The sequence below is a fragment of the Echinops telfairi genome, unplaced genomic scaffold, assembly GCF_000313985.2.
Source record: "Echinops telfairi isolate 266 unplaced genomic scaffold, ASM31398v2 ScPeMD7_18;HRSCAF=68, whole genome shotgun sequence".
In the NCBI taxonomy this organism is placed as follows: Eukaryota; Metazoa; Chordata; class Mammalia; order Afrosoricida; family Tenrecidae; genus Echinops; species Echinops telfairi.
Genome location: NW_022103915.1, coordinates 32,520,307 through 32,532,820, shown reverse-complemented (window position 1 = coordinate 32,532,820; position 12,514 = coordinate 32,520,307). Strand labels below are relative to the sequence as shown.

The 12,514-nt window shown below is 41.7% G+C and overlaps 1 protein-coding gene across 1 annotated transcript in view; it reads right to left on the bottom strand.

The window, feature by feature from the left end:
• The window catches only part of LOC101648001 (zinc finger FYVE domain-containing protein 1), a 25,939-nt gene extending 17,336 nt beyond the window's left edge, over positions 1 to 8,603 (bottom strand). Inside the window, exon 1 of the mRNA XM_045287874.1 lies at positions 8,524 to 8,603. The gene's annotated coding sequence lies outside the window, so the exon portion shown is untranslated. The remainder of the gene's footprint in view (positions 1 to 8,523) is intronic.
• Positions 8,604 to 12,514: the final 3,911 nt, after the last annotated feature.

The window sequence follows — 12,514 nt, the reverse complement described above, 5'->3', positions numbered from 1 at the left end:
AAAAAAAAGGTGTCAAGGGCTGTAAATCGTTATGGAAAAAGATTCCCACATCTTTCTCTCACAGAGCTGCTGGTGGTTTCAAATCATCTTTTGGTAAGCAGCCAAGCATTTTACCCACTGTGCCACCAGGGCTTTGAAAAGCCAACACACAGGATTACAGTTAATGGGCAAAGACTGAGCACTATCCCTCTGAAATTGGGTATAGGGTGCCAACTTCACCACTTCTAGTCAACATTGTTAGAAGACCTAGCCTGAGAAAAAGACAAAGGAAATTAAAGGTATACAGACTAAAAAAGTAGTTACATGATCTCTATTCAAGATGATGTGATCCTAATTTACTTATGTAAAACCTCAAAGAAAATTCCTAGAGCTAATTGAGGAATTCCACAAAGTCACAGAAAACAGGGTCAACAAAGATAAATCACATGGTTTTCTACATACCAGTAATAAGGAATTCCATTTATAACAGCACTGAAGAGAAGAAAAGACCTAGGAATAAATCTAACCAGGGACATCGTGGGCTTACACAATGAAAACGATAAAGCACTGCTGAAGAAGATCAAAGAAAACATATACATTAAGAGATGCTCCATGTCCATGGATTATTAGATTTAATATTGTTAAGATGTCAAGGTGATACTCAATCCCAATAAAAATTTCAACAGCCTTCTTTCCAAAAAACGAAAAAGAACCTCAACATTTTGTGAAGTGGCAAGGGACTTCAAATAACTAAAACAATGTTGAAAGAAAGAACAAGGTAGGAAGACTCACATTTCCTTACACACCATATTGCCACAGTAATCAAAGTAGCCTAGTGTCAGTCTAACAATACACATAGATTAATGTAATAGGATTTAGAGGCAAGAATTAAATCTACACATTCACAGCCAACCGATTATTTTGACAAGTGTGCTAAGTCCATTGGATGAGGAAAGAAGTTTTTCAATAAATCCTGGGGAAGCTGGATTTCCAATGCAAAAAGAAAGAAAAAAGAAAAACAATCTATACCTCAAGTCATACACAGATGCAAATTCCAGATAAATTAAAAATGCAAATGTGCAAACTAAAATATCCAAATTCTTAGAAAAACAAGCAGGAGTGATATGGCAGGCCTAGCTTTCAACAATACTTTACATAACAAACAGAAAAGGCAATAAAAATAAATGGGACCTCACAAAAAATGTTAAAACTTTTGTTCGTCAAAAGACCTTACCAACAATAATGAAAAGACCAGCTACAAACGGAGAATTATTTTCAGAAACCAAACAATGGGGTACCCAACAAAACCCAGAATTGCACCGGGTGGAGCATTTTTGTAGTGTTTCGTCCCCCACAAACTAGTGTACCCGGTGGCATCACCTGGGAAGGTTCTCTCTGGTCACAATGAATTTTTTTATAAGACCCAATGTAAGAGAACAGTGTGCAGCAGTGAAATTTCGTTTCCTGCTCAGGAAAAATGCCCCAGAAATGGTTGTACTAGTGAACACTGCTTACAAGGACAATACTATGGGAAAAACTCGTACGAGTCAGAAAAGGTAAAATGTCAATTGAGGACAGACCTCTTTCTGGAAGTCTTTCAACTTCCTGAACAGACGAAAATGTCAACCAATAGTGCACTTGGAGTTCAACCAGGTCAGACTGTTAATCAAGCTTTCTATTTAGAGGTTCTGAAAAGATTGCATAACAGTGTACAACAAAAAAGGCCTGATCTGTGGCAGATGGGAGCTGGTTTTGCCACCACCACAATGTACCTGCTCACATAGCCATCTCAGTTTACGCTAATTTTGGGCAAAAAACAGCACATCTCTCTTGCCCCATATACCTTACTCACCTGACCTCGCTCTTCAACTTCTTTTTGTTTCCGTGAATAAAGAGGGACATAAAAGAACAGCTATTTGTCCGAAGCCAGGCCCCAATCCCAACTATATTGTTGTTTTGTTTGGCTTTATCTGTTTTTTGTACTTATTAATGTCTCTGCATGTCTACCCAGATAAGATAGGTGGAATAAACAATTCAGAGACAAAAACAACGGGACCGCCAGTTCCAGGAAGACATGGGAGAAGGGGAGGTGGAAGAAAGGAAGAAGTGGGGGGGGGTGTCAACCATCCCAGGGACAAGGGAACAAAAATCAATAGAGAATAGGGAGTAGGATGTCTAGTAGGTCTTAATCAAGGGCAATGTAACATCAAGGAACTACTAAACCCGAATGAAGGCTGAACATGATAGTGGGAAAAGAGAAAAGTAAAAGGAAATAGAGGAAAGAACTAGGAGGCAAAGGACAGTTATAGAGGTCTAAATACAGGCATGTATTTTTATATTTATACATATAACCATAGGGAAACAGATCTATGTATTCATATTTATATGTTAAGAATTAAGGCAGCAGATGGACATTGGGCCTTGACTCAAGCACTCCTCGATGCAAGAACACTTTGTTCTAATAATTCAGCATTCTGTGATGCTCACCTTCCCGACACAATCACAAAGACAAAATGAGTACATAAGCAAATGTGGTGAAGAAAGCTTATGGTGCCCGGCTATCAAAAGATATAAGATTTAAGACCCCGTCTGGGGTCTTAAAGGTTTGGAGATAAACAAGCAGCCACCTAGCTGAGAAGCAACAAAGCCCACATGTAAGAAGCACACCATCATGTGTGATCATGAGGTGTCGATGGGATCAGGTACCAGGTATCTAAGAACCAGAACAAAATCACACCAATGTGAATGAGGGTGAGGGCGTGGAATGGAGACCCAAAGCTCATCTGTAGACAATTGGACATCCCCTTACAGAAGGATCACAAGGAAGAGATGAGCCAGTCAGGGTGCAATATAGCACCAATGGAACATAACAACTTTCCTCTCGTTCTTTAATTCTACCCCCCACCCCCTATCATGACCCCAATTCTACCTTACAAATTGGACTAGAACAAAACATGTACACTGCTACAGATAATAGCCTGCAACACGGGGAATCCAGGATAGATAAACCCCTCAGGAACAACAATAAGAATAGAGATACCAGGAGGATAAGGGGAAGATGGAGGGGAGAAAGGGAGAAATCGATCACAAGGATCAACATATAATCCCCTCCCAGGGAGATGAACAACAGAAAGGTGGGTGAAGGGTGACAGAGGACGATGTTAAGATATAAAAATAATAATCTATAATTTATCAAGGGTTCATGATGGAGGGAGGGTGGAGGAGGGAGGGGGAAAATGAGGAGTTGATATCAAGGGCTCAAATAGAAAGAAAATGCTTTGAGAATGATGATGGCAACATATGTACAAATGTGCTTGATACAATGGATGAATATATGGATTGTGATGAGAAGTTTAAGAGCCCCCAATAAAAGATTTAATAATAATAAGATAAAAGGACAGCGATTTGTCAATATACAAGAGGTGAAGAAAAAAAATGAGGGAGCTGTTGTCAGCCATCCAAACAGATGAGTTTGAAAAATGTTTCCAAGAATGGAATTCCAGATTTAACAAATGTATTAAGTGTATTGACAAATGTATTGTGTAACAAATAACCAAATGTATAAGGTTATTTTGTTTTAAATAAATAAATAAATAGCTGGGGGGGTATGTTGTTGTTGGGTTTTTTTTTAATACCCCCTTGTAGATCTGACAAGAATCTTATATCTAAAACATTGACAATAACAAAGAACCAAAAAACTCAATCATAAACAGGTAAAAGACTTGTCTAGACATTTCAGCAAAAAGGGCATTCAAAGGGCCAACTGGATGGAAAGATGCTCAGCATCATTAGCCATCAAAGATACACAAGTCAAACCACAATGAGATACGATTTCAATTCCACTAGAATGGCTAAGGTTAAAAAAAAAGATGTTGGTGAGGATATGGGGAAATTGGAAGACTTATGCACTGCAAGTGGCAATCTAAATGGTATAGCTGCTGTGGAAAACTGTAATGCAGTTCCTAAAAACACTAAAAATACAGCTACCAGATGACCCAGCAAATCCACTCTTAAGTACATGCCCAAGCGTATTCAAAGGAGAGGCTCAAAAAGAGATGTACACACCAATGTTTATTGCAGCACTATTCACAATAGACAAAAGGCAGAAGAAACTAAATACCCATCAACAGATCAGTGGCTAAACAAATGTGCTACGTCCACACCCTAGAATTCTCCGCAGATAGATGAGGTCCACATGCAAGGCACAGAAGCAAGGTGGAGCTAGCATCCATTAGGCCTGCAGACATTATACTGAGTAAATAAGCCAATCACAAAAGGACAAATATTGTAGTCCTCACATAAAAAAACAAGAACAGGCAAATGTATAGACACTAAAGTTTATGATTAGTTACCAGGGGTGGTGGGAGGGGAATAAGAGGTTTAACGGTGATTGAAAAATGACATTGATTAATTATTATATTTGATGTCAGTAAATTGCACACCTGTAAAAGGTTGCATTAGCAAAAGTTGTGTGGTATATATAAAAATAGCTGCCAAAGCAACTTCTCTATACCTCACGGGCTTTGATTCCTCGGTTTGGATGTTTAAGGTCAGGTTTCATGGGACATCCCAGTTAATTGGCTTAATGAAATATTTAGTGCTTCTGTTCTACCACCTGGTTCACTGCAGTGTCTGGGGTCTTAAAAGCTTGCAAGTAGCCATCACCAACTGGCCACTGTTTGGAACACCAAAGGAAGAGTCAAAAACAGAAGAATGTAGGATATTTTACTAATTGCCTTCAAGAACAACTACCTCCCTTGCCATTCGACCAGAACAGGATGGTACAGGGCTACCATTACTAAACATTTTGATCAAAGGTCCCACACAAGAATCCTAATCAGAAGTGGAGAAATGAAGACAAAATTTCAAGTTCTCATGTACTCTAGAATTGTTTGGCTCCATAGAGGGTCCAGAAACTATTGTCCGGATAGAACCTTTAAAACTTAAAACCAAAAATATCCCCTGGAGTTATCTTACAATCAAACAATAGCTAGCTTAACGGGTAAAATTTTTGTAAAAGGCTGCCGTATTATGCTCTTTTAACAACGATCTATAAAGGAATATACTGACAACAGCAACCTGAAAAGTTGGATAAGGACCATACAGGGCAGTGCGTTTAGTGGGATAAATCAGAAAAGGGGTATGAAGATGGTGATACAATTCCAAGAATGTAATAAATGTCACAATAAACTGAATGCAAACAAACTGTTGAATGGGTGTGTTTTTGCTGTTTATTCTCAACAACAAAGCACAGACAACTTAGGAATAAAATTAAAAGGACAACATGTATTAAGAGGGCAGAAGAAATCTTTAGATGAGAGTTAGAAAAAGGATATATCAGATTTTAAACTAAAGTTCTCATGTTCTGAGAACAGCTCTGCTTCATGAAAACTTATTTATTACAGTTGCTTTCTTTTTTCAATGAAAGTTTAATGACATATGACAGCAACGTTGGCAAGTGTAAGACAGAAAACAGTGGCCAACTGAAGTTTCTAATGCACCTGTGAGCAGTCTCCTCGTCATTCAGCTTCTGGAAGGATAACATGCAAGCCCATACATACACCACCATATGCAAACGAAGGGGAATCAAATTACAAGACGGACTTGGACGAATTAAAAAAATGATGCGACAAACAGTAACACATAACATTGATGGGGTCACTACAATTCTGACAAAGGTGCCCTGGTGGCACAGTGGGTAATGTTGGGCTGTGCTAACGGCAAGGTCAGCAGTTTGAAACCATATTATGGATTTACATTCTCAGAAACCCTCAGGGGCTGTTCTAGTGTGCCCTACAGGGTCACTAAGAGCCAGAACCAACTAGGAGCAGTAGGTTTGACTTTGAGTTTGTCTTCTGTCATACAGCCCTGAGGGGTTATGAGTTGGGATGCTGACTGCACGGTCCTCAGTTCAACTCTATCAGCTGCTCCAGGGGAGAAAGATGAACTTTCTTAAAGATTCACAGCCTTGGCTGAGTCAGAACCGACTCAATGGCAGTGAATTTGATTTTGATTTGCATCTTCTGTCATTTTCCTACTAGGTTGTGTAAGAAATGGTGTGTGGGGGTAACGTCTGACCACCTCTGACTTCACCAGGGGAAGGCGAATCAAACTCGAGTGTCAATCTAAGGCCAATCCCCAGGCAGAGGCCACACATGCATCTACCCTAACCTCATTTACCAATTCTGTCACCGACCATCACACTTGCACGGCACTCTCTTACTTCTCAGCTGGGTTCAATAATTCATTGCAATGACCACTCAGAACACACAGAACAAACTCACAATTATGGAGTTTATTAGGGAAGTCAACAGAATTTGAAATGCTCAGGACACAGAGCACCTCTTCTCAGCCATGGCCACAGGCCACTCTGGTCCTCAGCCTCTCAGCTCCGTGTTTGCCCCACTCAGACAACGTTACAAAGATCTTTTATGTGCTGCTGATAAATGTCCAAAAGGCACTCAACTCTGCCATAAGCCTCATCTCGAAAGCAGTCCACCATGGCTCTGTGGGTCAGCAAACCTAACTCCCCGATTAAGTGCCTGGAGGCAACCCACTCCACAAGTGAGCCTCATGCCCATAGGTATTCAGCTGGAAAGTCCACTGCTCTTGGTTCTGCTGCCACCATTTCTCCTCTGGTGTCTCCTGGTTCAAGGCAGTTCTTCACAAAGGGATCTCACGGTCCGGAGTGAGTTCCCCCTTCCTGCTTCTGATTCATTTTACACACACATCAGAATGGCAAACTAACCAATCCCCTCATTACATGTCTTATCTTGATCAACTAACTAGCTAAGCTTCCACTTCAAATGGTACCAGGTGGGAATTCCCATCAGTAAATTCCTCGTTAAGAGCAGACCTTCTGAAAACAAGTAGACGTTTCCAGAGGTCCACACAGCCTTAGTGCTGCATTAGAACTCGTGTATCAACCCCATCAAGATCTACTATATGCATCTAATTTCTTAGCACCCATATAAAAATCTCGGCCCTGCTGGGGTGAATTCTTTCTCCCTTCCCTTTCCCCATTCTCTTGTGAATTACTCCAGTGTTTTCTGTATCTGTGAAATCCACGCTGTGCCAGCACATCCGAGAGGGCTTCTTGGATTGTGCTTTGTTTGCAGACACCTTGCCCTCCGAGTCTGTTGGGGGGAGTTAGAAAGACCGTGGCTAGAAAAGCCGTATCCAGGAATTACCACAGAGGCTGTCTGCCTTTTTTTCATTGTTTTTGGTTATATTTTGTGGATGAGTTTTTTCATTGTTAATTAAGTGGGGGAATATCTCCTTGATTTTTGTCGTTATTCTGAATGTTATTCCCTTGTTGATATTAGTCACTGTAAATATTTAAATTTGTTCATTGATTTTTCAATTTCTTTACAGTGCTTTTGTTACACCAAATTTCTTCATTTTGATGTAATTGTATTTACTAGTCTTTTCTTTGATGACTAGACTTTATCTCAATAACTTTTTATGCCCCCAATAATAATCATTCATATTGATAATGCATAAAAGTCTTGCAATTAAAAAAATTATAAAAGCAACCGTGAAAACACTAAGTTTTGAGAGTGAGACTAAGAGTGAGCAGCTATGACTACCAATGAGGATAAGTAGTAAGCAGGACAGATGGAATCACTTATTAGCTTATACTGTTTTCCTCATTCCCTGGGTACTTCTCACATGGCCCACCCTTCACCACACCACTCTGTCGTCTCTGAAATCCCCGTTGTACTCAAACCCTAAGCTGGGTGTTGCGTAATTAGGCATTGATGTAAAGCTCTGGGCCATGGGCCAGTGTTTGTGTATTTTACTTCCAGGACTAGACTGTGAGTGTGGCGAAAGAGGTTTCAACCTTTGTGTCCTCCCTCAAATCCTAACAAAGGAAAACAGATACTCAACGAGGACCTTTGGAACAAAGTTCCCCAGCACACACAACCCTCTTCTCCTCACCCTGGCTCTGCCCCAGCCCCATCTCATTCCTACCCACCCACCATCTGTGGATTCTAGCTCACAGCAACCCGATCAGTCAGATAATAACTGTTCCTTAGGAGTGCTGAGGCGTCAAATCTTTATGGAAATGGAGAACTTCATCTTTCCCCCTTACAGAGGCTGGTAGTTTGAACCAACAACCTGTGGTTAGCAGCCCAGTGATTAACCCACTATGCCACCAGCCTTCTTCCTATTCCAACTTTGCACCCCCCCCCAAGAAAAACAACAACACTGTAACTCAGAGTGACCCTATAGGGCAGAGTAGAGCTGCTCCCTGGGTTTCCAAGGTTGTGAATCTCTACAGGGGCAGAAAGTCTCATCTTTCTCCTGCCAAACAGCTCGTGGGTTCAAACTGCTGCCCTTGCTGTTAGCAGCCCAAAGCATAAACTCACTGAACGGCCAGGGATCCTTCTCAATCCTACCAAGCCCTCACTGCCACCAAGCCAATTACAACTTACAGTGACCCCACAGGATAGAGTAGAGTTGCCTCTGTGAGTGTCTGAGGCTGTAACTCTTTGAGAGAGAAAGCCTCATCTTTCTCCCACTCCCAATCCTGCAACCTACGGAAATGTGGGACTATACTCCATCGTTGGCAGGTTGCTGATGGTTTGCTGTGTTTCCAGAACAGATGGTGTGCGTAGTCTCAGAAACTACCTAGTAGGAAAACAGAGCATCAAGTTACTAAAAGATACGGGGAAATTTTTTTACATAGAAAACAAATATGGATAAAGTATGAAAGGAAATGGAAAAAGGGCATCAATCCAAAGCTGGCAGCTTTGCAGTCAGTGTGTCTATGCCCTGATCAGTTAAAACGGGAAACTAGTAGGACCACTAGTACATGAGGTCTCTGGATAGATTATGTAGTGGAGATCCACTGGGGAAACCGAGGTCGAGCCTGTGGCACAGACTGAGAGTGTGGGGATTACGAGGTGCCATCATTACCATCATTTTTATTTTGTTCCACTGCCGAGAACTCTCCTTGTTCCTCCTTCAGAGATCTTTATTACCTATTCCAGGCACGCAGGGAAGGTAAGAACCCCCATCCTTTCCACTACAGGTCATTGATCTGCATTGGTTCTTGCATTTGTGGGTCAAAATTTAGCTGCCAGAAGATACCTAGGTATTTCAACTTCACTAGGATGGCCACTAGGCGCCCTGGTGGCATCCTGGTTTAACTGTTGAGCTGCTAATGGCAAGATCAGTGGTTCAAACTCACCAACCGCCCCAGAGAAGAAAGGTGAGGCTATCTGTTCTTATAAACATTTAGTCTCAGAAAACTCTCCAGAGCAGTTCTAGGTCTGCCCCACAGGATGGCTGAGTCGGAACTCATGGGGTAGATAGGATGGCTAGTATACAAACAAAAACAAGGAATTAAGTGCTTACCAGGACACAGTGAAACGAACTCTTGCCTCGTGCGTATGGGAATGTAAGATGGTGCAGATACTATGAAAGGTAGTTGAGTGGATTCTCTAAAAGTTCAACTTAGAATTTCCATTGATCCCAGCAATTCCATCGCTAGTGTACACTCCAAAGAATCGAGAGCAAAAGCAGCAGCAGATACCTGCCCTGCAGCATTCTTCTGTCATAAGACAGAAACACCCAAGTGTCCATCCAGTGATAAGCAGATAAACAAAACGTGACCTGTCCAAACAACTACGCCATGGAGAGATATGAAGTTCTGATATGCTACAACATGGGTAAACTTTGAAATCATCATTATACTAAGTGATATGAGCCAAACACAAGAAGACAAATATGGTATGATCTCATTTATGAGGTAGCTACTACCCCCCAAAAAAACCCAAAACCAAACCCATGACAGCTGACTCAACTCCAAATAGTGATCCCATAGACAGAGAACTGCCCCATAGAGTTTCCAAGTCTGCAAGTCCTTCAGAAGCAGAGTGGCTGGTTTGAACAACCAACTTTTACATCACCAGCGAAGTGGTTAACTGCTGTGCCACAGGGCTACTTATGAAGTATCTAGAACAGGCAAGCTTACAGATCCAGAAATCAGATTGATAGTTACTATGGTTGGGGAAAGGCAGGGAATGCTTCATGGGCACAGCGTTGCTGTGTAGGATGACAGAAAGTATTGGAAACAAATCATGGTGAGGTGGTGGCTCCATAACATTGTGAATATAATTTAAGCCATTAAGTTGAATTTATACTTAAAGTGGCTAAAACATCAAATAATGCATTATATATCATAGAGTACAGTTTTTTAAAAAAAACTCATGTTATCTAATGAGGTGATAATGTAAGGAAAAAACCCAAGGCTTCACACTGGTTCACAAACAATTCAGTCATGGCTGACAGAGTGGAACTTCCCCATGTGTGTCTACGACTGTGACCATTCACAGGAGTACACAGATCCCAATTTTAAAGATTTGAGTAGACCAGAATGATAACCAGATAGGGGGAGAGTTACCAAAGCCCTAGGATGTGACACTCGGAGGTGCACTGCATCCTCCCAGGTGTCTGACGCAGGAACTGTATTATCGGCAGGCTTGTGGAGAAGGACAGCTAGTCAAAGAGGCCTGGTTGGCCCAACACCCTTGAACAGGGCAGAGTTGTTTCTGACTCGGCTGAAAAACAGATTTGGTTGCTATGTAATATGCAAGCAGCCCTTGTTTTCCATGAAGGAAATTCAATTTGTAGCAGGTGTCTGTCCACCCGTTAATTTTTCCTCCTCCAGCTATCACTCAAGTACACCTACATTTTATAAATGTGGATCTGTTCTGGCTTTTTTTCGTCATCCAATGCTAGAGAAAGTTAGAAACATTTTAAAAAATGACAAAAAACACCTAAGTAAGGAATGTGGACACCACCACAGAAGCCACACCAAAAGCAGAAAAAGCCCTATTTTCAGTCACAGGGAAAAACTGTAACATTAAACCAAGTACCTAAAAGCTAACCTGATTACAGATTTTCTTAAAGCTAAATAATGTCAAATTCAGCATGAGTCTAGCAGCTGTATAAATACAGAACTGTAGCCCCCAAACAGGGGCAAGGCAGGGTTCTTTCTATTCCAAACCCAAGTGGCCTGGTTCACTTTTCTGAAAGTTCTCCAGAGAAATTGCTAAGTACATCAAAGCCTGGCATGAAGCACTCTGCAGGCTGATTTCCCATGGCGCACATGCCCCCAGAGTTGCCCTTGGTTCCTGCCCTAGCCAAATGAGCTACTGGCCTGTGCTGACTGATGCAACAGCGAGTGCTGATGACCTCAGAAAGGGATGAATTCCAACACAAACCAGCGCATCACTTCAGATGCCCATCAACCCTCCCCTCAATGCGCAAAAGCTCACTAAGATGAGAAGATCTCACTTTTCTCACCAGGCGTCAAAGAGCTGACAGCTAGAAATGAGTCAACAAGGCTTGGCATGTGTCAGTGGGCCTTAAGAGAATCAAGAGTATTGGACGATAACAGTAACATTTTTGAAAAATCTGATACTATTATCTCTTAAATGCTGGGATAGAGAGGAACTAGTCTCCTTCCTAGATAACCCACATTCTCTTTCCCAGTGTATATATACGCCCACCACCTGATCCATACCCTTCCCTTGTTCAAAAGTCCTTTGTCATGACAGGGTGTCTTTTTGGTTTTGTTTGGTTTTTCTCCTCTTCAGTCCCAAAGCTGGAAGAAGAGGGTAAGGAAGGCCCTCTTGTGAGAAAGCTTGAAAAAGCGTTTAAAGCAAACCTAGAAAAAGGTTGCCCGGAGGCCGAATGGGCCTGGCCTTTAGTTGCCATAGCAACAATGTGGCTCTTTCTATTGTACCTATAAGCTAAGCCCCATCAAGGGCTGGCAGTGAATTTCCTGGTTCAGAATGGAGTCTCTTAGGTAATCAATGATTCCATCTTCCGTCAACAGAACATAATAATTTTATAAATATTTAATATGTACTTCTTGCTCATGATGGAATGGGAAAGTTTCTCCATTTAGCGATCACAGGCTACTGAAGAGCTTCTTGACCGTGGACATCTCTTGGAATGGGGGAGGGAGGGCAGGAACCAACTGAAATCGTGCCTTAGCTCTCTGTGTACTGCTTGAATTATCTATCACGTGCAGACATTCCTTTTATAATCCCAATCCCCAGCCCCAATTTAAATGGCAAAACAAATACCACTCTTAGGACTGCCCTTTCTAAAGGTAACTGGCAATCTGTGTCAGGAAAATTTAAAAATGCTTACACCTTCTGATCTTCTCAGAAATGGAGTAACTATCCAGAAGGAATACAGACTTGGGGGTCAGACTACCTGGTTCAAATTCTCTACCAATTTTTTTCAGTGAGTTATATTGGGAAAATTATATTAACCACCTTGTGCCTTCTAAGGGAGAAAGATGATGCTCGCCCCTCCCCTATATTGTTAATCCTGGAAACCCACAGAGGCAGTTCTACCCTGTCCTACAGGGTCGAGATGAGTCAGAAGGTGACTCGGTGGCAGTAAGTTTTGTGAGTTTGGGTTTGGTGCCTTCAAGGGTTGGTAGGAGAGTGACGATCAGAGCAGTGTCCAGCAATACAGTGAACATGCCACAAAGGTTGAGATGGGCCAA